This window comes from Macrosteles quadrilineatus, unplaced genomic scaffold (assembly GCF_028750875.1).
Source record: "Macrosteles quadrilineatus isolate MER2022 unplaced genomic scaffold, UCM_ALF_1.0 Scaffold_1__1_contigs__length_201487025, whole genome shotgun sequence".
Lineage (NCBI taxonomy): Eukaryota > Metazoa > Arthropoda > Insecta > Hemiptera > Cicadellidae > Macrosteles > Macrosteles quadrilineatus.
In genome coordinates, this window is record NW_026542594.1 from 186,830,566 (window position 1) to 186,855,979 (window position 25,414).

General features: G+C 46.3%; 1 long non-coding RNA gene across 1 annotated transcript; it reads left to right on the plus strand.

The window, feature by feature from the left end:
• The first annotated feature begins 525 nt into the window (after window positions 1-525).
• Window positions 526-25,101, plus strand: LOC128983340 (uncharacterized). Its single transcript, XR_008489830.1, has 5 exons — window positions 526-705; window positions 1,462-1,590; window positions 3,379-3,541; window positions 7,842-8,006; window positions 24,851-25,101. It is a non-coding gene; the product is annotated as an uncharacterized LOC128983340 (long non-coding RNA).
• Window positions 25,102-25,414: the final 313 nt, after the last annotated feature.

Sequence of the window (25,414 nt, forward strand, 5' to 3'; positions counted from 1 at the left end):
AAGTGCAGCCTTTATAGGCTCCCGTGGTTACGTTTATGTAATTATTTACCAAATGGCATAGGCCTACCGGTACTGGTACCTAAAAAGTTTATTGAATCCATTAGTTCCCATGGAACAACGGACTCTCACGTCCCTGTCTTCTTTTTTAGGGAATTACTGTTCTAGAGGTTAAATACAATACGTTTTTGCCAATGTAGCCTAATCCTTGGTCGTGTGAATGGCAATTGTTTCCTAGGAAATCGTTTAGTTCACCTTAGGTTAAGCCAAAGAAAGAATTTCTTGCAGAATTTGGCAGGTATCAGCAATTTAATCGTCACCAGCTGATTAGTTTGGGTTCAAAATATAATTTAATCAAGTTAAACTTCTATTTTCTCAATCCTTGAATCCTTGCAATATTACCATTCAATTACGTCCATTTTGATTTAAGAACTAACTAGGCTACAATTTTGACCTAAGGATGAAATGTCTAGTTCTATCAATAGTGAAAGATGATACTAACCAACTTGTGTCATGTTACAGGTGTGGCGGGCGGTGTTGTTGGTTGGAGTTGATACGGCATCGACCCCATAGGCTAGAGTTCCCTAGTTTCCTGATGTGGGACGTGTGATCGCCTTGAGTCTATGGGGCGTTTAAGTACCACAGAACCTGTTAGTCTACTCACGCACAGCTACTACAAGCTGTTAGAGAACAAGCTGCCCATATTGGGTGAGTAGATACTCCATCTTGATGATTAGAGAATTTCCTTATAGGGGAGTGAGTTTAGGTAGCTATTTCCTAAAATAAAGCTTAGGAAAATCTATTTGGAACAGTATGCGTAGATATTTTCTTCGATGCACACAGAGCTGAGGAAAGAGGTTTTAAAGAAACATGCTTGCCTATTAATATAGATATTTTGATAAAATGCATACCTAAACATAAGAACACTCACAATATACCCTGCTGCTAAACTGATATTTTATCAGGTCCTCAATTGGTGTTTTAATAATCTTCGTGTGGACATTTTATGTTTTTTTTTTCAACATTATTGAACGTTGATGTGATTATGTCAAATTCGTGGTTATCGCTTAAGGCCATTATCTAAAATAATAGGCTATACAATGGCACATCAAAATGAATCTCCAAGAGTGTGTAGATTTCCACACTTCACGGGTTTACACCTTATGTGCTTTTCCAGTTTACATTATTTAATTTATTGAATGAACAAGAGCTGGTCGATGCAGTCAACAGCTTTTTTTTATTGACTTAAAAGCAGTTTCAATGTGTGAGTAAAGGGGAGTTTATGTTTTGTTTATGAAAGTAATAAATGCTTTAAAGAATTTTGCTCATAGTTTTCTTTGTAATTTATATAAAAGCTAACAGGTAAAGAAGCCCAAGTAAAATTTAAGGATTAGGGTAACAGAAGTGTTATTTGTAGCTATCAAAAAAGGTCAAGTACAATTTATTTTATTGCTGCCCTACCAGGTGGTGGGATCAAGTCCGGAAAGATATGGAAATAATGAGACTTTAGAGGAAGATTCGAATGTCGCAGAGGATTGGCGACAACGTTTTGGCCAGGCCAAATACGAGCTTGGCTACAAGTGGTTATGGCAAGTAAGTAGCAAGTTATGTAAGCTGCACTATGGTATGTTGTTATGTTAGATTCTTATGTGTCTATTGACTTCAAAAATATAAACAGGGGTTTGAAAGTAATTAGGACTACAGTTTAAAATCTAAAGTTCTAAATCCAATGCATAAAGTTTATCTTTTCAAATGAAATTATAGAGTTAAGTGTGTTTAACCCTTGAGTGCTTCAGAGTCACTGCCAGCGCTATGCTGAAAAGTTTTTGGGGATTTTGACCAAATATGCAAGCTCTTAGAAAAAAAACTCATTTCCCCCTTATTTTTTAATATACACCAAATTTTTTGTCTTTTACACAAATAAATGCACTTAAGAGTAATGCTTTGTCTGTTATATTCTAGGTACACCCTAAAAATTATTTTTAAATAAATAGAATTTTATTTTACAAATGATAAGATTTTCTTAGTTTGAAATTAAATTCAAACTGGAGAATGTTGTAAATGATTATATGGCTACCATTGTAATTAGGATCTACTGTTGTGATCATTTTAATATAAATATTATGCAGTTTCAAATTAAACAATTTTTTTTATAAAAAAACAAATGCCATGATATTTTCACAAAAAACCAAAGCATCAGGAAAATGTTTGAACTCAAACGGACAACCGAGTCAAAAATGGCAGCTGTTCAAAGATATTTTGGACCTACCATTTTGAATCTTTGAACAGCTGCCAGTAGTTTTTTGAGCTCAAATTTGTGACATTGTATTCTACTAATTAGGAGCTTTAATTTGATGTGCATATTGACCTGGGTCTACATACGTAATTTTCTTTTGACCCCTATCAAGCCCCTCTAAGGAAGTAGCGCATCACTGAATAATGTGTTTAAATGATTTTTGCCCAGTAACCAAGTTTTGAAGCCCATCTTTACTACTTTTTGAAATATTTAACTGCCCCTGGACTTTTTTTCTATCCTGTATTATTTGCTCAAGCCAGCTGTGAGGCATTTTCAAGTCAGAATTTTTTTTTACCTTTAGGAAAACACTAAACTAAACATTATTGCCTAGTTGGTTAAGCAGAATATTCACTAAAATTATATTAAAAGTTTGTTTTACTAGTATTAACATTGTTTTACGCAAGGAGTTCCAAACTTTGAAATGCAATTTACTCAGTAGCCCTATCATGTAAAACTGACTCTCATCGTTTTTCCCCCTGGCCCTTCAAATATAAACATTGTGAGTGTTCTCATTGCAGTCATGGAGACCAATCAATATTTACTTGAAAAATCTTCATCTCAGAACAAAAGCCCCCGGTCAGTATCAAGCGTGACTTGCCCTAAACGGATCCTGGTGTAGTAGCTATATTTTTGTAAAATTTAAGCCCAGTTGGTTCAGTAGTTTGAGTAATACACTCACAGGCAGATAAAACACTACAGTAGAACCTCTTTAATCCGAACCCCCGTAATCCGAACGTCCACTAATCCGAACCCCTCATTGCTGTACTCTATACACAGTACAGCAGTTCTTTATTGTATACTGTATTTAATTTACAGTAGTGTTTATTCACCATGTTAACTACTGTATTAAATAAACACTGTATTTTACTTTATAAAACCTTTTTTCACTATTCCCAAAATAATGTTGATCAATTTTAGCCATGTTTTAGCTATTGTTATGTAAAAACAACAATATGTTCTGTAATCCGAACTATTCAATAGTCCGAACTACCCCTGGTCCCAATTAGTTCGGATTAAAGAGGTTCTACTGTATTAGATTTTTATATAATAGTATAGATAGATAACAAGGCATTCAATTTGCCCAGGTTTTGGTCAGTGAGCTGTGTAGGCTACAGGGAGAGCGAGACCCAGTCAAGATACAGAAGGTGGCCAACTCCATCGCGTGGATGGCACGCAACTTAGCGTTCGACGATAAGTTGCTATCACCAATCGCCAAGTCCGCATTGGCCAATGGAATATACGCCATAGGTATGTTTGCTACTTAAACAACTTTGTTACTATGGTTCGGCCGCTCAGAAAGCGACCTCCTCTAGCATTGGTTAGCATAAGCAAGCAGGTCGCTTTCTAAGTGGCCGAACTATAGGCTTGCTGTACCAGCGAATGTGTGACTGTCATATAGTAAAAAACCAGCAATATGAACTTAATTACCCTCCCTGTAGCAGCAAACCTAGGTACTCGCTAAATCTTATATTATTAAAATAAATTGAACTTAGCGGCCTAAGTGAAAATGCAATCGGGCAAGGAAATTCGCTCAATCTGCAGGTTTGCTTGCAGCAGGGGTATTTTTTATTTAAGCAACATGACTAAGGCATAATTAATTGTAAAATCTAGTCAAATCTACAAATGTAACCAATATTTGATTTCCTTTATCTATCTCTTTATTTACGTTATTAGCAAATGCTTGTAGTAATAACTCTGTGCTTTTGTTTTTCTGAAACCCATATTGGCTTATCTGTAATGTTATTCTCCGTCAGATATCTGTTCAGGTTTAGGGATATGTATCGTTCCATTATTTTATCTATTGTACATAATATTGATATAGGGCGGTAATCTATACTATTATAAAAAAGAGGTGGTTGCTGTATGTATGGGAAAAGTAAACGCGAAAAATACTGGTCGGATCGGGCTGAAATTCGGCATGATGATAGCTCACATTCCCGATTAACATAGTTTTGATATAAATATGTGGCATCCTGATTTATAAATTGGTCTTACAATAGCTGTTTTAAGTCTGGTGGGAATTCTATCCTATGAGAGTGAATTATTTATGATATTGACTATAATTTCTGAGTCATCGACACTACATTTTTTAAGGCCTCAACTCTAATTCCATCAATACCTGGACTTTTTTCTTTAATTTCATTAAAATCATTTATATGTCTTGCTTTTTAGCTTTTGGGATATATAGAGAGGTGTTTTGTATTATTTTCTCAGTTTGTTCAACATCAATAAATTTAACATGGCATTTATTAACAATACTATTTATTTCTGTTGTAAAAGTGTTTGAAAAATTATCACATATCTGTTTTAAAGTACAGTAGAACCTCACTAATCCGACCTCTGATGGTCCGACTCCTCGCTTGGTCCGACCGTGCCGCCAACACAATAGGCTTCCGCTAACATAACCTCATTGTCCAAGATAAATATCCAGAAAACTTTATAAATTGTGTTTATTTTAGTCTAATGTGTTGAAATTTGTTATATATTTAACCATGTCTGCCCATTATTAATATTAAGTAGGCTCCCACATTATTGTTTTTTGAAAATCACAGTTCATTTGACAAAAATTAAATGGAAGCAAAACAAAGGAATGCCGATCAAAGCTTCAAGTTCAAGCTATCCGTTTGCACTGACAATCGTCTGCTCAGTGCTCAGCTCAGGCCTACACACGACACTTCCGTCTGCTGTGCGCTTGCTATGTCACAACATTTTGTGATTGGGTATTTGGTAATCATGACAGCTTTAGTAGCCTGTGATTGGGTGATTAGTAACCATGGCAACTTGTTGAATGGATGGATGAAGAGAAACTTAACAAAGAATAGAAGAACAAAGAGAAAGAATAAGCGATGTTTTTATGTCATTGTTATTTTTATTTGTGTATTTTACGACTGTTGTTATGCTATAAGTAGGCTACTGTTATTTCATACTTTTTTATGCGTTATCTAATGTTTTTGTCGACATTTTCTGTCCTGAAACAGCGTAGCAGTAGCCTACTAGACTTTCTAATGTTCTGTTCTTTATTTTGCTGTACAATGTTTGGCAATTTGTTTGTTAGAGTAAAAGTTTGAAAAAGCTGTCATTTTAAAAGTTACAGTTTTTATTACTGAACCAAGGGTAATGACATAACATAATTATCATGATTGCGCAATAGCCCACTAATTGTATTTTTATGATGTAACATGCAAATTATTACATTAACATCCATTTATAGTTTATGAGTTGGAAATAACTGTTTCATGTCATGTTGGATTAACCGTGGTTATAATTTATCACTGGTCTGTTCAAAATACAGTTATACTACGTTTTTATGTCAATAAACGCGTTCCTCTGATAATCCGACCTTTTTGCTGTTCCGACCATGCTCCCGGTCCCATAGGTGACGGATTAGCGAGGTTCTACTGTACTTCCTTTATTTACCATATATTTTTGTACCATCTCATCAATGTTCTGCCTTTTCTTCCTTCCCAAAACTATATTAAACTCTTCCCATGTCTTTTTTATATCTTTTTTATTTTCCTCAAAAATCTCACCATAATTATTGCCCTACCAGCTTCCCCCCCCCCCCCTACCTTTGCTCTAATTATATCTTTATTTATAAGATTCCTTAGATTTATATATTTATTTATTATGGTTGTATTCTCTGGATGCTTCTTAATCCACTTAAATAATTTATCTCGTCTCTTAATCTTGTTAACTATATCCCAGTTCATCCAGGCTTTTCTTAGCTTTTTTTTATGTTCTCTACGTGTGATTTTAGCCTTTTCAAAAATGGAACTATAAACCTACTGTACAATTGTTGATAACTGTCATTTGAGGAAAGGCCTAAATTTTGTAGTGTTGTCCAATCTTTATTTTTATGCCCAGATTGATAATTTCTTTTATCTAGTTGTATTTTATTAGAAATAATATTATTCAGGTTTAAGTTTCCCTCTCCTACTTGAAGATTCAACAGGCAATTTTTTTTGTAATGTTGAAGGTAATTTACTTGTATTTTAGTTAGTGCTGGTATACAAGGGGCGTTTTTTAAGTAAGGCTGTTATTGTGTTGGCTCCGTAGTTCAAATGTACGGCACGACGAGGCGGTTTGCCCCTTACTGGCATCATTGGTAGACAGAATGGCGCCATGCAGCTCTGTAGCTGACGTATGCTTTGCTGTGTGTTTAGAAAAATCGTAAAATTATCAAATCTCCCACAGCATGCGAGATAAGGCCATTGATATACGTTTTTTGACCCCAAGAAACACATCCCATGCTGTCATTCATTTCCAGATGACTGAAAGGGTTGGCCCCAATGCAAAGAGTGAGGGTAAAGTATGAATGAATGAATAAAGTGCTTTATTTTAACATAAACATTCCTCTCATAAACATGATCAAACACTTAATAAACAATGGTCTACGACCGTCTGTTTGGTTGGCACACCTGGAAAACACATTTATGAAAATTAAGTTGAAACAAAATACACTTACTAACTTACACAAATTTACATACAATTTTACATCCATTTTCAACAAAACTAAAAAAAATACCTTTTTAATTTACATAACTTTTATTATTTTATTTTTAAAATTATTAGAATTTAAAAGGTTTACGCATAATGAAATCTATAAAAATTACTATGAATATTTAAGAAGACAGGCTGACAAGTTGTTTGACATGAAGGTAAAGTACAGAAATGTGTAAAATGGATGTGAAAGAAACTTTCCTTTGTGCTCTTCTGTTAGTAGTCTGGTTACACACCATAAACACAATTCCTTCCGAAATTGACATCTTCATGGAACCTGTATCTGGGTTTTAAACTCCCTAACCCATTTCTGCACTTTTCTCTAGGTATTTGTGCTATACAGTCATCTTGTGACTATTGTCTGCAGTCGATATTCTGTTTGTTGCAGTCAAAAATCATATCACTGACCTTATCTTGCATGCAACAAGAGATTCAATAATTTAAAACGTTAAACACACAGCAAAAGGTACTCACACGTCAGCTACAGAGATGCGAATGACGCTGTTTGTTGTAGTGTACATTTTAATTAAGGATAAGCACAAACTACCTCTAGGTTTTACTGTTATATATGGATGCTCCCTTTACTATCATGCCACGGCTAGACTTCAATTATGGCTAGACTATAATTATTTGGACCTTTTTAGCTTGGAGTAACAGACACTGCCTGTTTATAATCTCCTCCAAACAATGTTGTTTTTCCGCCCATTGGAACTTGTCATGGTGCTTACTTAATAAATAAACAAAAATCAGCAGTAAACAATGTTGACTATCAATTATACTTTATCATGGACAAATAGAATAAATATAGTCTGTCAAAGGCTGCTAGGAGTGTTGTGTAGTTACGGCACTCCAAGCGGTGTGTGCTGGAACTTAATGCTAATCAGCACTGCTGAAAGTCATAGGCGTTCTATTTGTCTATGACTTTATGTATCCAGATGACCAATATGTATCCAGTTGACTAATAAAATGTATTATTTGTTGTTATCATTAAGAATCAGTATGTGTCAGCCTTAGATGTTTGAACATAACAAGACATTCAATTGCCCAGGTTCTGGTCAGTGAGCTGTGTAGGCTACAGGGAGAGCGAGACTCAGTCAAGATACAGAAGGTGGCCAACTCCATCGCGTGGATGGCTCGCAACTTAGCGTTCGACGACAAGTTTCTATCACCATTTGCCAAGTCTGCAATGGCCAAAATGGAATATACGCTATAGGTATGTTTGCTACTTAAACAACTTAGTTACTAGGCTTGCTGTACCAGCTAATGAGCGCCTTGTCATATAGTAAAATCACAGCAATATGATTGCCATTGAACTGAAATAATGTCTACATATCATATAACCACTGGATTGCCAGTAGTGTGTTTATTCACGTAATTATTTACTGTACATTTAATAAATCTCAAATGCCCCTTTTTTCTGTTGCACTGGACTGTTCTAAGGTTCCAGACCAAAAAATACCCCTGCTACAGCAATCCTGCAGAGTGAATTTACCTTGTAACTTTAATGCTATTGACATCATAGAACAGAACCAACTTGTTAAATTGAAACAGCTGTTAAGATTAATTAATTCCTTTTAAATATGAAAAATCATAAGGTTAACACGGGAAACTCCAGAGCCACTGGGGCGGAGCCCAAAAGCCCGATCAGAATAAAAACTACTTAGTTTTCCTATTTAATGCCCAAAGAATCGGTGTACCGAATTTCAGCCTCCTAGGTAAATGGGAAGTGGGAGAATTAATGATGAGTGAGTGAGTCAGTCAGTGAGGGCTTTGCCTTTTATATACAGGGTGGCTGAAAAGTAACTTGCACCCCCACTTAACTTTTCAACCATTTGAGATATTTGAAATCGGTTTGCGGCAACCTTCTTAGATATGAGGGGCTACAATAATTATCGTCAATTTTGAAAATTTTGTCCTTAGGGGTAGCGGGGGTAGGGGGTAGCTCAAAATTTTCAAATGACAAGTATAGTCGAGTTTGGTATCATTTTACAGGTCTTGACGAAACATAAACATTGACATAAAGAAAACCAAAATCGGCTCACTAATAACAAAATGGCGCCCTAAAACGTTTCAAATCCAAATAACCATGAGGGTGGCAAAAAAATAACTTGCACCCTCTTTAACTTTGTTACTATTTGAGATATTTGAAATCGGTTTGCGGCAACTTGTTTGGATATGAAGGGCTACAATAATTATGGTCAGTTTTGAAAATTTTGCCATTAGGGGTAGCGGGGGTAGGGGGTAGCTCAAAATTTTCAAATAGCAAGTATAGTCGAGTTTGGTATCATTTTACAGGTCTTGACAAAACATAACAATTAACATAAAGAAAATAGAAATCGGACCATTAATAACAAAATGGCAGTTCAAAATTACTTTAAATATCCATTGTCTCAATCATTTTTAGCTGCCATTTTGTTATTAATGGCCCGATTTATTTTTTCTTTATGTTATTTGTTATGTTTCGTCAAGACCTGTAAAATGATACCAAACTCGGCTATAATTGCTATTTGAAAATTTTGAGCTACCCCCTACCCCCGCTACCCCTAAGGACAAAATTTTTAAAATTAACCATAATTATTGTAGCCCCTCATCGCCCGCAGGGGGCCCATGCTTGCGTGGGTACGTGGCCTGGCGACCACGCGGACCCTAGCTCTCCCAGAGGGGAGGTAATTGCCCGGTGTCTGACCCGGCATTTCAGGTAGGCCACAGTTATGGACGACTGGTAAGCGCCAGCCCCTTAGGGGGAGCCTCCAGTGACACTCCCTCCATTCAGGGTGGGGGGGTGTTTAGCTCTCAGTGACGCCGTTAATTCCGCCTCTCCTCACCTACCTGTAACTGTGGTTGTGACTTGAGTTCTTCAGGCTCGTCCTACCTGTTGTGTTCGACTGACATTTTGTGAGGCATATCCTCGACTTTGGAAGTAGCCTCGTCCTGGGAGGTGAAAAACCTAGCCCCCAAAGGGGAGGTAACTGCTCGGTGTTGGTATCGGCATTTTCAAGTAGGCCACAGACATGGACGACTGGGCATTGGGTCCCAGTGACATTCCTTTATCCAGGATGGAGGGGTGTTTAGCTCTAGGAGAGATGGAAGTGCATCATATTCTCTAACCTACCTGTGTCTGTGGTTCTTTGGGTTTCGGCCTGCTTGTTGTTTGCGACCAGCATTCAGTGTGGCAAATCCTCGACTTTGGAAGTAGCCTTTCCTGGAGGTGAAAACGGGCAAGTACCCGCAGCTCACGAGGACACTCAAGGGAAACGTAACTTTCCGCAGTGTGAGGGTAACGGTTTGTAGGCACTTATGCAAACCAATCCCTGTCTCTGAGCACGGACGGTATGGTTATCTTGAGTGTGGGGGGTTCTTCCCGGAACCTCAATTGAGTCAAGGGTGTCGCCACCTCTGGTGGATAGGTTCATCCGGGTGGGTCCCACTTCTATACCTGCCTCCTTTTGGGAAACCCTGATGGCCTGGCAGTGATGTTGGGTCTGACGGGCAAACGAAGTAGATCGGGTGCTGGGTCCGAGCCCGCCAGGGGTATCTGGGGATCTATCGCTCTGGTTATCTCTGGTTTCCCAGCAACTGGGTAAGGCCTCGATCGGGTAGTGGTGTAAATGGGAGGTTGGGGTTCCCCCGTCAGCGTACTGACGGTCCCCTTCCTTCTGGCTATGATGGCGGGTTCTGCCTGTCAGGGATTAGATAGGTCCCGAGTGTTGCTTGCACTAAATGCGTCGGGGCGCTCCATTATGGTCCTCTAGGGCTTGTACCTGGTGGAACCCAGGTGGAGTGACGCTTAAACAAGCAGCCGGAATCCCTGGTTAGGATTGAGGGGCAACCCTCTTTCCGAAGGGTCTGCTTCGGCAGCCGGCGAGCCTGATGACCTTAAGTCATCCGCCCATGATGTGCTAAAGGTTGATGCGTAAGCTTCGGCCTACATCATGGGGCCCGGGTATGTCTCACGATAGGTACCGGGTACGTAGTCAGGGGGCTTCGGCTCTCATGACAAAGAAATAATAATAATAATAATAATAATAGCCCCTCATATCTAAGAAGGTTGCTGCAAACCGATTTCAAATATCTCAAATGGTTGAAACGTTAAGTGGGGGTGCAAGTAACTTTTCAGCCACCCTGTATATAGATATATATATATATATATATATATATATATGTGTCCATTAGCACGGTAACTCAAGCAAAAATGATCCGATTCTGATGAAATTTGGTACAAACGTGTATACGAGTTATTGAAACGAGTCCGCGATCCAGCATGATCGGACCATGGGAACGGGGGTTTACGGGGGGTTTTATGGGGTAAAAATAGGTTTTTCCCATTTTTGACCCAAAAAACATAATATTTAGCAATTTCTTTCCAAACCATTTTGTAGAGCTTAAAAAAAACCAAATAATTTAGTATGTTGAAGCGTTATTATGCGCCTAATGGTTACGGAGAAAATTCCAAAATATTGTAAATTTAAAATTCCCATGTTATTCTTATGGAGAATAAGTAAACTGTTGTAGTTTGCTTGTTTATGAACATATTTTGATCAAATTTGGGAAATGTTTTTATTTCTTAACTATTAACATTTTACAAAAAAGAACAGTTTTACCCTCCCTGATGCAGCAAACCTAAGTTCTTGTTTAACTAATTCTATTTAAATCGGGAATAAATGTTATATTTTAAGTAGACATTTCAGTGTAAATCCAATCAGCCAAATGGAAATTCGCTTAGTCTGCAGGTTTGCTGCGGCGGGGGTATTCTATAAATTATTTATTGTAAGATCATTTCATTTCCACCATTCCTCGAAAAATCAAATAGGTTTAAGATGAAATGTTGTACCAAGTCCGATGCGGTTATTTTTTTTCATTGTAATTTGTTTCTGTCTCGCACTGATATTGTTCCTTTTGCTTTAAAAAAGCGATTCTTAATTTAGTTAAGAACTAACTTGCTGTAGTCATCAAGATGGAACACCTAGGTTCAGTAATAGCTGATATGTGATAGGATGTGATTATTTTACTTTTAGGTGTTTTGTGTGAGAATTGTAAATTGTTACGGATTTGCAATTTTAAAACAACAAAACTGAGTAGTCGCGAGATGGATAGTCGGTGCTAGTGCTAGTCACTGGTCATCAATAAATTTATTCAATTTCTTTCAAGAGCATTATTTAACCCAATAAACATGCTTCAGGTTATGTTATACAGGACTCCTTCAGTATCACTGTTCAGAAAGGTATAATATGATAACTTATACATTTATATTTTTGCACTGTTTATAGAACTAGGGTTTTCCCCATGTTTGGTGTGGTAATCATATAGTTTCCTTCATCCTTAAAATTAACTCCAGATAAAAATATGTTTGAGGTAAGACAAACCAATATAAATGTTTTTTAAACTTTTATTTTACAATATTAAATCTTAGGGTAGGTACATACATGTTGTGCTCAATAGAAAAAAACAAGAAACTTTGATATCACAATCACTGGGGAGGTGGGGGTGGAGGGGGAGCATCAGCAGCGCCCCAGGCAAAGCCGCCGGCATTGTCTTCTGGCATGGGCACATAGTCAGAGTCATCCGCTGGCGCATCAAGCAGTGTCCTTCTGGAAAAGATAAAAAAAATTTAGAGGTGTGTTAAATATAGACGTAGAGTAAGGCAGGGCAGAATGTAGGGAGGCATAGGATAAAGCTAGGCCGAGAGTAGGGTACAGCCAGTTGGGCAGGGTAGGGTGCAGCTGGGGTCAGTAGGACAGGGTAGGGTACAGCAAGGGCTAGCAGAGCAGGGTAAGGTACAGCTGGGGTTAGCAGAGCAGGGTAGGGTACAGCTGGGGTCAGCAGGGTAGGGTAGGGTGCAGCTAGGGCCAGCAGGGTAGAGTATGGTACAGCTAGGGCCAGTAGGGCAGGGTAGAGTAAAGCTGGGGGCCAGCAGGGTAGGGCATGGTACAGCTAGGGCCAGTAGGGCAGGGTAGAGTATGGTACAGCTAGGGCCAGTAGGGCAGGGTAGGGTACAGCTAGGGTCAGCAGGGTAGAGTTGGGTACAGCTGGGGCTAGTAGGGCAGGTACAGCTAGGCTAGCAGGGCAGGGTTGGGTGCAGCTGGGGCCAGTAGGGCAGGATAGGGTACAGCTAGGGCCAGTAGGGCAGGGTAGGTACAGCTAGAGCCAGTACGGAAGGGTAGGTACAGCTAGGCGAGCAGGGCAGGGTAGGGTGCAGCTGGGGCCAATAGGGCAGGGTAGGTACAGCTAGGGCAGGGTAGGTACAGCTAGGGCCAGTACAGCAGGGTAGGTACAGCTAGGGCCAGTACAGCAGGGTAGGTACAGCTAGCATAGCAGAGCAGGGTAGGGTACAGCTGGGGCCAGTAGGGCAGGGCAGGGACAGCTAGGCTAGCAGGGCAGGGTAGGTACAGCTAGGCTAGCAGGGCAGGGTAGGGTGCAGCTGGGGCCACCAGGGCAGGGAAGTGTACAGCTGGGGCCAGTAGGGCAGGGTACGGTACAGCTAGGGCCAGTAGGGTAGGGTAGGGTACAGCTAGGCGAGCAGGGCAGGGTAGGGTGCAGCTGGGGCCAGTAGGGTAAGGTAGGTACAGCTAGGCTAGCAGGGCAGGGTACGGTACAGCTAGGGCCAGTAGGGCAGGGTACGGTACAGCTAGGGCCAGTAGGGTAGGGTAGGGTACAGCTAGGCTAGCAGGGCAGGGTAGGTACTGCTAGGCTAGCAGGGTAGGGCGGCTCCAGCTGCTCTACTGGCCCTAGCTGCACCTACCCTGCCCTACTGGCCCTAGCTGTACCGTACCCTGCCCTACTGGCCCTAGCTGTACCCTACCCCTGCCCTACTGGCCCCAGCTGCACCCTACCCTGCCCTTCTAGCCAATCTGTACCTAACCCTGCCCTACTGGCCCCAGCTGCACCCTACCCTGCCCTGCTAGCCTAGCTGTACCTACAGGTACAGGGTAGGTACAGCTAGGCTAGCAGGGTAGGGTAGGGTGCAGCTGAGCTAGCAGGGCAGGGTAGGGTGCAGCTGGGGCCAGTACGGCAGGGAAGGGTATAGCTGGGGCCAGTAGGGTTGGGTAGGGTACAGCTAGGGCCAGTAGAGCAGGGTAGGTACAGCTAGGCTAGCAGGGCAGGGTAGGTACAGCTAGGCTAGCAGGGCAGGGCAGGGTAGGGTGCAGCTGGGCTAGCAGGGCAGGGTAGGTTACAGCTAGGGCTAGCAGGGCAGGGTACGGTACAGCTAGGGCCAGTAGGGCAGGGTACGGTACAGCTAGGGCCAGTAGGGTAGGGTAGGGTACAGCTAGGCTAGCAGGGCAGGGTAGGTACTGCTAGCAGGGCAGGGCAGGGTGGCTCCAGCTGCTCTACTGGCCCTAGCTGCACCTACCCTGCCCTACTGGCCCTAGCTGTACCGTACCCTGCCCTACTGGCCCTAGCTGTACCCTACCCCTGCCCTACTGGCCCCAGCTGCACCCTACCCTGCCCTTCTAGCCAAGCTGTACCTAACCCTGCCCTAGTGGCCCCAGCTGCACCCTACCCTGCCCTGCTAGCCTAGCTGTACCTACCCTGCCCTACTGACCCTAGCCAGTAGGGTAGGGTAGGGTTCAGCTAGGCGAGCAGGGCAGGGTAGGGTGCATCTGGGGCCAGTAGGGTAGGGTAGGTACAGCAAAGGCTAGCATAGCAGGGTAGGGTACAGCTGGGGCCAGTAGGGCAGGGCAGGGACAGCTAGGCTAGCAGGGCAGGGTAGGGTGCAGCTGGGGCCAGTAGGGCAGGATAGGGTACAGCTAGGGCCAGTAGGGCAGGGTAGGTACAGCTAGGGCCAGTACAGCAGGGTAGGTACAGCTAGGCTAGCAGGGCAGGGCAGGTACAGCTAGGCTAGCAGGGCAGGGTAGGTACAGCTGGGGCTAGCAGGGCAGGGTACGGTACAGCTAGGGCCAGTAGGGTAGGGTAGGTACAGCTGGGGCCAGTACGGCAGGGAAGGGTATAGCTGGGGCCAGTAGGGTTGGGTAGGGTACAGCTAGGCTAGCAGGGCAGGGTAGGTACAGCTAGGCTAGCAGGGCAGGGCAGGGTAGGGTGCAGCTGGGCTAGCAGGGCAGGGTAGGTTACAGCTAGGGCTAGCAGGGCAGGGTACGGTACAGCTAGGGCCAGTAGGGCAGGGTAGCTGTACCGTACCCTGCCCTACTGGCCCTTGCTGTACCCTACCCCTGCCCTACTGGCCCCAGCTGCACCCTACCCTGCCCTTCTAGCCTAGCTGTACCTAACCCTGCCCTACTGGCCCCAGCTGCACCCTACCCTGCCCTGCTAGCCTAACTGTACCTACCCTGCCCTACTGACCCTAGCCAGTAGGGTAGGGTAGGGTAGGGTTCAGCTAGGCGAGCAGGGCAGGGTAGGGTGCATCTGGGGCCAGTATGGTAGGGTAGGTACAGCAAAGGCTAGCAGAGCAGGGTAGGGTACAGCTGGGGCCAGTAGGGCAGGGCAGGGACAGCTAGGCTAGCAGGGCAGGGTAGGGTTCAGCTGGGGCCAGTAGGGCAGGATAGGGTACAGCTAGGGCCAGTAGGGCAGGGTAGGTACAGCTAGGGCCAGTACAGCAGGGTAGGTACAGCTAGGCTAGCAGGGCAGGGCAGGTACACCTAGGCTAGCAGGGCAGGGTAGGTACAGCTGGGGCCAGTAGTCCAGGGTAGGTACAGCTGGGGCCAGTAGTGTAGGGTAGGTACAGCTAGGCTAGCAGGGCAGGGTAGGGTAGGGTGCAGCTGGGCTAGCAGGGCAGGGTAGGTTACAGCTAGGGCTAGCAGGGCAGGGTACGGTACAGCTAGGGCCAGTAGGGTAGGTACAGCTAGGCTAGCAGGGCAGGGCAGGGTGGCCCCAGCTGCTCTACTGGCCCTAGCCCTGCCCTGCCTACCCTGCCCTGCTAGCCTAGCTGTACCTACCCTGCTCTACTGGCCCTAGCTGTACCTACCTACCCTGCTCTACTGGCTCTAGCTGTACCTACCCTGCCCCGCTAGCCTAGCTGTACCTACCCTGCTCTACTGGCCCTAGCTGTACCTACCCTGCCCTGCTAGCCTAGCTGTACCTACCCTGCCCTACTGGCCCCAGCTATACCGTACCCTGGCCTGCTAGCCTAGCTGTACCTTCCCTGCCGTACTGGCCCTAGCTGCACCCCCTACCCTGCCCTACTGGCCCCAGCTGCACCCTACCCTGCCCTGCTAGCCTAGCTGTACTACCCTGCCCTGCTAGCCTAGCTGTCCCTGCCCTGCCTTACTGGCCCCAGGTGCACCCTACCCTGCCCTGCTAGCCCAGCTGTACCTACCCTGCCCTACTGGCCCTAACTGCACCCCCTACCCTGCCCTACTGGCCCTAGCTGTACCCTACCCCTGCCTTACTGGCCCCAGCTGCACCCTACCCTGCCCTGCTAGCCTAGCTGTACTACCCTGCCCTACTGGCCCTAGCTGTACCCTACCCCTGCCTTACTGGCCCCAGCTGCACCCTACCCTGCCCTGCTAGCCTAGCTGTACCTACCCTGCTCTACTGGCCCTAGCTGTACCTACCTACCCTGCTCTACTGGCTCTAGCTGTACCTACCCTGCCCCGCTAGCCTAGCTGTACCTACCCTGCTCTACTGGCCCTAGCTGTACCTACCCTGCCCTGCTAGCCTAGCTTTACCTACCCTGCCCTACTGGCCCCAGCTATACCGTACCCTGGCCTGCTAGCCTAGCTGTACCTTCCCTGCCGTACTGGCCCTAGCTGCACCCCCTACCCTGCCCTACTGGCCCCAGCTGCACCCTACCCTGCCCTGCTAGCCTAGCTGTACTACCCTGCCCTGCTAGCCTAGCTGTCCCTGCCCTGCCTTACTGGCCCCAGGTGCACCCTACCCTGCCCTGCTAGCCCAGCTGTACCTACCCTGCCCTACTGGCCCTAACTGCACCCCCTGCCCTGCCCTACTGGCCCTAGCTGTACCCTACCCCTGCCTTACTGGCCCCAGGTGCACCCTACCCTGCCCTGCCTTACTGGCCCCAGGTGCACCCTACCCTGCCCTGCTAGCCCAGCTGTACCTACCCTGCCCTACTGGCCCTAACTGCAGCCCCTACCCTGCCCTACTGGCCCTAGCTGTACCCTACCCCTGCCTTACTGGCCCCAGGTGCACCCTACCCTGCCCTGCTAGCCTAGCTGTACCTACCCTGCACTACTGGCCCCAGCTGCACCCTACCTTGCCCTGCTAGCCTAGCTGTACCTACCCTGCTCTATTGGCCCCAGCTGCACCCTACCCTGCCCTGCTAGCCTAGCTGTACCTACCCTGCTCTACTGGCCCTAGCTGTACCTACCTACCCTGCTCTACTGGCCCTAGCTGTACCTACCTACCCTGCTCGACTGGCCCTAGCTGTACTACCCTGCCCCGCTAGCCTAGCTGTACCTACCCTGCTCTACTGGCCCTAGCTGTACCTACCCTGCCCTGCTAGCCTAGCTGTACCTACCCTGCCCTACTGGCCCCAGCTATACCGTACCCTGCCCTGCTAGCCTAGCTGTACCTACCCTGCCGTACTGGCCCTAGCTGCACCCCCTACCCTGCCCTACTGGCCCCAGCTGCACCCTACCCTGCCCTACTGGCCCTACCTGTACCCTACCCTGCCCTACTGGCCCCAGCTGCACCCTACCCTGCCCTGCTAGCCTAGCTGTACTACCCTGCCCTGCTAGCCTAGCTGTCCCTGCCCTGCCTTACTGGCCCCAGGTGCACCCTACCCTGCCCTGCTAGCCTAGCTGTACCTACCCTGCCCTACTGGCCCTAGCTGCACCCCCTACCCTGCCCTACTGGCCCTAGCTGCACCCTACCCTGCCCTTCTAGCCTAGCTGTACCTAACCCTGCCCTACTGGCCCCAGCTGCACCCTATCCTGCCCTGCTAGCCTAGCTGTACCTACCCTGCCCTACTGACCCTAGCCAGTAGGGTAGGGTAGGGTTCAGCTAGGCGAGCAGGGCAGGGTAGGGTGCATCTGGGGCCAGTAGGGTAGGGTAGGTACAGCAAAGGCTAGCAGAGCAGGGTAGGGTACAGCTGGGGCCAGTAGGGCAGGGCAGGGTACAGCTAGGCTAGCAGGGCAGGGAAGGGTGCAGCTGGGGCCAGGAGGGCAGGATAGGGTACAGCTAGGGCCAGTAGGGCAGGGTAGGTACAGCTAGGGCCAGTACAGCAGGGTAGGTACAGCTAGGCTAGCAGGGCAGGGCAGGTACAGCTAGGCTAGCAGGGCAGGGTAGGTACAGCTGGGGCCAGTAGTGTAGGGTAGGTACAGCTGGGGCCAGTAGTGCAGGGTAGGTACAGCTGTGGCCAGTAGTGCAGGGTAGGTACAGCTAGGCTAGCAGGGTAGGGTAGGGTGCAGCTGGGCTAGCAGGGCAGGGTAGGTTACAGCTAGGGCTAGCAGGGCAGGGTACGGTACAGCTAGGGCCAGTAGGGAAGGGTACGGTAAAGCTAGGGCCAGTACGGTATGTACAGCTAGCAGGGCAGGGCAGGGTGGCCCCAGCTGCTCTACTGGCCCTAGCCCTGCCCTGCCTACCCTGCCCTGCTAGCCTAGCTGTACCTACCCTGCCGTACTGGCCCTAGCTGCACCCCCTACCCTGCCCTACTGGCCCCAGCTGCACCCTACCCTGCCCTACTGGCCCTACCTGTACCCTACCCTGCCCTACTGGCCCCAGCTGCACCCTACCCTGCCCTGCTAGCCTAGCTGTACTACCCTGCCCTGCTAGCCTAGCTGTCCCTGCCCTGCCTTACTGGCCCCAGGTGCACCCTACCCTGCCCTGCTAGCCTAGCTGTACCTACCCTGCCCTACTGGCCCTAGCTGCACCCCCTACCCTGCCCTACTGGCCCTAGCTGCACCCTACCCTGCCCTTCTAGCCTAGCTGTACCTAACCCTGCCCTACTGGCCCCAGCTGCACCCTATCCTGCCCTGCTAGCCTAGCTGTACCTACCCTGCCCTACTGACCCTAGCCAGTAGGGTAGGGTAGGGTTCAGCTAGGCGAGCAGGGCAGGGTAGGGTGCATCTGGGGCCAGTAGGGTAGGGTAGGTACAGCAAAGGCTAGCAGAGCAGGGTAGGGTACAGCTGGGGCCAGTAGGGCAGGGCAGGGTACAGCTAGGCTAGCAGGGCAGGGAAGGGTGCAGCTGGGGCCAGTAGGGCAGGATAGGGTACAGCTAGGGCCAGTAGGGCAGGGTAGGTACAGCTAGGGCCAGTACAGCAGGGTAGGTAAAGCTAGGCTAGCAGGGCAGGGCAGGTACAGCTAGGCTAGCAGGGCAGGGTAGGTACAGCTGGGGCCAGTAGTGTAGGGTAGGTACAGCTGGGGCCAGTAGTGCAGGGTAGGTACAGCTGTGGCCAGTAGTGCAGGGTAGGTACAGCTAGGCTAGCAGGGTAGGGTAGGGTGCAGCTGGGCTAGCAGGGCAGGGTAGGTTACAGCTAGGGCTAGCAGGGCAGGGTACGGTACAGCTAGGGCCAGTAGGGAAGGGTACGGTAAAGCTAGGGCCAGTAGGGTATGTACAGCTAGCAGGGCAGGGCAGGGTGGCCCCAGCTGCTCTACTGGCCCTAGCCCTGCCCTGCCTACCCTGCCCTGCTAGCCTAGCTGTACCTACCCTGCCGTACTGGCCCTAGCTGCACCCCCTACCCTGCCCTACTGGCCCCAGCTGCACCCTACCCTGCCCTGCTAGCCTAGCTGTACTACCCTGCCCTGCTAGCCTAGCTGTCCCTGCCCTGCCTTACTGGCCCCAGGTGCACCCTACCCTGCCCTGCTAGCCCAGCTGTACCTACCCTGCCCTACTGGCCCTAGCTGCACCCCCTACCCTGCCCTACTGGCCCTAGCTGTACCCTACCCCTGCCCTACTGGCCCCAGCTGCACCCTACCCTGCCCTTCTAGCCTAGCTGTACCTAACCCTGCCCTACTGGCCCCAGCTGCACCCTACCCTGCCCTGCTAACCTAGCTGTACCTACCCTGCCCTACTGGCCCTAGCTGCACCCCCTACCCTGCCCTACTGGCCCTAGCTGTACCCTACCCCTGCCCTACTGGCCCCAGCTGCACCCTACCCTGCCCTTCTAGCCTAGCTGTACCTAACCCTGCCCTACTGGCCCCAGCTGCACCCTACCCTGCCCTGCTAACCTAGCTGTACCTACCCTGCCCTACTGACCCTAGCCAGTAGGGTAGGGTAGGGTTCAGCTAGGCGAGCAGGGCAGGGTAGGGTGCATCTGGGGCCAGTAGGGTAGGGTAGGTACAGCAAAGGCTAGCAGAGCAGGGTAGGGTGCAGCTGGGGCCAGTAGGGCAGGATAGGGTACAGCTAGGGCCAGTAGGGCAGGGTAGGTACAGCTAGGGCCAGTACAGCAGGGTAGGTACAGCTAGGCTAGCAGGGCAGGGCAGGTACAGCTAGGCTAGCAGGGCAGGGTAGGTACAGCTGGGGCCAGTAGTGCAGGGTAGGTACAGCTGGGGCCAGTAGTGCAGGGTAGGGTACAGCTAGTACAGCTAGGCCAGTAGGGTAGGGTTGGTACAGCTAGTACAGCTAGGCCAGTAGGGTAGGGTTGGTACAGCTAGTACAGCTAGGCCAGTAGGGTAGGTACAGGGCAGGGTAGGGTGCAGCTGGGGCCAGTAGAGCAGGGTAGGTACAGCTAGGCTAGCAGGGCAGGGCAGGGTGGCCCCAGCTGCACTACTGGCCCTAGCCCTGCCCTCCCTACCCTGCCCTGCTAGCCTAGCTGTACCTACCCTGCTCTACTGGCCCCAGCTGCACCCTACCCTGCCCTGCTAGCCTAGCTTTACCTACCCTGCTCTACTGGCCCTAGCTGTACCTACCCTGCTCTACTGGCCCTAACTGTACCTACCCTGCCCCGCTAGCCTAGCTGTAACTACCTTGCTCTACTGGCCCTAGCTGTACTTACCCTGCCCTGCTAGCCTAGCTGTACCTACCCTGCCCTACTGGCCCTAGCTGTACCCTACCCTGCCATACTGGCCCCAGCTGCACCCTACCCTGCCCTAAGCTGTACCTACCCTGCCCTACTGGCCTACTGGTGCTGGACCCCCCTACCCTGCCCTACTGGCCCTAGCTATACCCTACCCTGCTAGCCTAGCTGTACCTTACCCTGCCCTACTGGCCCCAGCTGCACCCTACCCTGCCCTGCTAGCCTAGCTGTACCTACCCTGCCGTATTGGCCCTAGCTGTACCCTACCCTGCCCTGCTAGCCCAGCTGTACCTACCCTGCCCTGTTATCGTAGCTGTACCTACCCTAGCTGTACCTACCCTGCCGTATTGGCCCTAGCTGTACCCTACCCTGCCCTGCTAGCCCAGCTGTACCTACCCTGCCCTGTTATCGTAGCTGTACCTACCCTGCCGTACTGGCCTAGCTGTACCCTACTCTACCCTACTGGCCATAGTGTACGGGTCATTCCATATCAAGTGATCAAAATAAAAAATAAAATTTTCCCTTATGTTTTTCATTCTTGTTAGTTTTTGGTTTATTTAATATACACATAAAACCAATTTAAAATTTAGAAAAAAAATATTTTTATCTCCTTTGGTTTTTTTGTAATCTTACTTTAAAGTTCCAAAAAAAGTGTGGTTTTGCGCTTTAAGGGATTTACGTTTTATTTAATATCTCAAGAAAGAATAAGATAGAATAAGATAGAAAGGTAAAACAAAAACCATTCTTTTCAGGATTAAATTAGCTTTAATTTGATATACAACATGACAGTATTTAAAGTAATTAAAATTTCAACCCCCCAAACTCAAAATTTCAAAAGCCAATCCCAAAAAACGCATATGATTAAAAATTTTCAAAAAAATACCATGGATCCTTAATGTTATTAATAATTTATGTCCAAAAATTCAAGTTGGGATCTCAATGGGATCCATATTAAAATAATTTTTTTGTATAAGCCTGCAATGTAAATAGACAAGTCGTAGGCTACAGGGCTAATCGTTACATTCATTAGCTACAAAAATGTCTAAGTAACGTAACATACAATAAAAAGCTCAGTTGTACAATACAAGTACAGTAAGCCTAAAGTGTCTAAAATTTGGTAACTTCACTTTTTAAATAAGATATCAATTTCCTTTGATACAAGCTTCTGTGAGGATGAAGAGCAAGTTAACCCAGATTCAGAAATAATTGCGGAATTGAAAGAAAAATTTCAGAAAACTACAAAAAAAGTGAGAAGTTCTTGAGACTTACAACATTACCTAAAAGTTGGACTGTGAAAAATTGAAATCGAGTTTGGTGTCAGTAATAGGATGGCCAGAAGAGCTAAATCGTTAGTTAAAGAAAAGGGAAATAATGTCATGTCCAGACCCAAAGCCAGGAAACACTTTGGACCAGAATGTTGTAGATAAAGTCAAAGCTTTTTACAACTCTGATGATGTGAGTCGAATTATGCCAGGCAAGAAAGATTTTGTAGTGATGAAAGTAAATGGATAGAAAGAAAATGTGCAAGAGAGACTGGTTTTATTAAATTTAAAAGAATACTTTGAACCGTTCAAAAAAACAGAATCAGCTGTGAAAATTTTTTTCTCAAAGTACGCTGATTTAAGACCGAAGAACTGTATCTTGGCTGGGGGAAATGGAACTGACTCTGTTTGCGTGTGCACAACGCACCAGAATGTAAAATGAATGATTGTCGGAGGAAAGCTGAAAAAGGTGAAGATTGATGAAGCTACTGATCTTGGCGATTACAAACAATGTTTGTCACAAATAATGTGCCAAGAAAATACCCCTGACTGCTACCTAAACAAATGTGTACAATGTCCAGGAGTATTAAAACCAAAGAACTAAAACTAAAAGAAGTACTTCTGAACCACTTTGAAGAGGGGATGATAGAGACCATCACATACAAACAATGGGTTTCTGTGGATAGGTGTACATTTGAGACATTTTGCGAGACTGTAGAAGAATTTGTGGACAGTTTTTGTGAACAGCTTGTTGAACTAAAGAATCATTCATTCATATCCCGTCAGCAATCCAAGTACTACAAAGATTTGAAAGAAAACATTCAAGAGGATAAAGCAGTTGTAAGTTTGGACTTTTCAGAAAACTACTCTTTTGTGGTCCAAGACGAGGCACAGTCTTTCCACTGGAATAATAACCTCTGAGCTACTGTGCATCCATTTGCTGTTTATTACAATGAGAAAGGAGAAATTAAGTATACAAGCTTTGTAATAATATCAGAATGCTTGATTCACGACTCGGTAGCAGTCCATTTATTTCAATTGATATCTTATTTAAAAAGTGTTAAAAAGTAAATTTTATTACGGTACCAAATTTTAGACACTTTAGGCTTACTGTACTTGTATTGTACAACTGGTTAGGCCTATAGACTATTAGCTTTTTATTGCATATTACATTACTTAAGACATTTTTTGTAGCTAATGAATGTAACAATTAGCCCTGTAGCCTAAGACTTGTCTATTTACATTGCAGGCTTATACAAAAAAATTATTTTAATATGGATCCCATTGAGATCCCAATTTGAATTTTTGGACATAAATTATTAATAACATTAAGGAGTAATGGTATTTTTTTGAAAATTTTTAATCATATGCGTTTTTTGGGATTGGCTTTTGAAATTTTGAGTTTGGGGGGTTGAAATTTTAATTACTTGAAATACTGTCATGTTGTATATCAAATTAAAGGTTATTTAATCCTGAAAAGAATGGTTTTTGTTTTACCTTTCTATCTTTACTCTTTCTTGAGATATTAAATAAAACGTAGATCCCTTAAAGCGCAAAACCGCGCTTTTTTTGGAACTTTAAAATAAAATAACAAAAAACGAGATGAGGTAAAAAAAATTTTTTTTCATATTTAAGCTTCTTTTGCATAGATGTATCTAATGTAAAAAGATCAATCCTGTAAAAAATGGTGAGGTAATTGGTATTTGATCACTTGACATGGATTGACCCGTACTTTACTCTGCCCTACTGGCCCCAGCTGTACCCTACCTTGCCCTACTGGCCCCAGCTGCACCCTACCTTGCCCTACTGGCCCCAGCTGCACCCTACCTTGCCCTACTGGCCCCAGCTGCACCCCTACCCTGCCGTATTGGCCCTAGCTGTACCCTACCCTGCCCTGCTAGCCCAGCTGTACCTACCCCGCCCTGCTAGCCTAGCTGTACCTACCCTGCCCTGCTAGCCTAGCTGTACCTACCCTGCTCTACTGACCCCAGCTGTACCCTGTCTTGCCCTGCTGGCCCTAGCTGCACCCTACCCTGCTCTGCTGGCCTTAGCTGTATCCTACCCTGCCTCGCTAGCCCTACCCTGCTGTAGGTACGTAGCTTTACCCTACCCTGCCCGGCTGGCCCTAGCTTTACCCTACCCTGTCCTGCTGGCCCTAGCTTTACTCTACCCTGCTCTGCTGGCCTTAGCTGTATCCTACCCTGCCCCGCTAGCCCTAGCCCTACCCTGGCTAATAGCCATAACTGTATCCTACCTTGCCCTACTGACCCTAGCCGTATCCTACCCTGCTCTGCTAACCCTAGCTGTACCCTGCCCTGCCCTCCTGGCCCTAGCTGTACCCTACCCTGCTCTAGCTTTACCCTTCCCAGCCCTACTAACCCCACCCTGCCTTACTGACACCAGCTGCCCATTACTGTCAGGTCCCTTTATTATTCCTTTGCCCTACCAGCACATGCACCCAACACTAATTGATCTAATTATAAAATGCAATCATTAACACACATTAATCCGTGATAGTGATATGTACAACTTACAAGGAGGAGTCTGTTGGAGAAAGACATCTTCAAGAGGCAATTCTCTGACAATTATATCCATCCGCCTAGATGGGGTCCATCTGAGCTGAGAATACCAGTAGCATTCAGCGTAGTTGAGCCTGGACATACATACATCACAGCTGGAGTTGCAAAATACATGCTGAATTTATCAGGCTTACTTAGCCTGTTACATAGCCAGTTACATGACAATCTATACTGAAATTTTAGAGTCTTCAATGTAGTATGAGCTTCGAAGTTACAAATCTCATAATGCATAGAAACCATTTTGAGTAGTTCCACAATGCATTACTTGGTTCAACTTGGTTCTTGATACTTTAGTACAACAGGTACTATCCGGTACTACCGGTTTCATCTTTTCCTGTACTGTTTCAGGCTATGAATGACACTCCTTGGCATCTACAGCTGTTACACCAATCTCAATTCAAGGAGACAGCTCCTAGATGTGGTTCGGGTTACAGGGTATGGAACCACGCGCTTGAGGAGCGAGTGGGAGGATCACTGGGCAGTGCTTGAGGGGATACTTGGACAGAACACAGGTTATGACATCTAGGATTCAACAACACTCAGTACCTCCAAGTCTAACATGCGCCCCTACGATTGCCTTAATATTACAACCAAGCAAGAATATTGTATATAACACTAGTGTGAATAAAATGTGAAACCAACCTAAACAGTTGTCCTGACTGAACCTAGTTGTGGATGAGGTTATTTTAGACTAAGTACATGAATAGTAGCATTGACTTTATATCTCTACACTAGACATCTTATCGTGTACTAAAATCTGTCGCCAACGATTTCAGCCGAACTAGTAGAGTAAACCCTCCATGCAGTGTCGCTCCTAGCGGCCGTGGCTTGAAACTCGATCCGGCTCCACCTCCAGTGCTGCGCGCGCACTCGTAGTGGCATGACGTAATCGACGTGCCCGTGCGTATACCT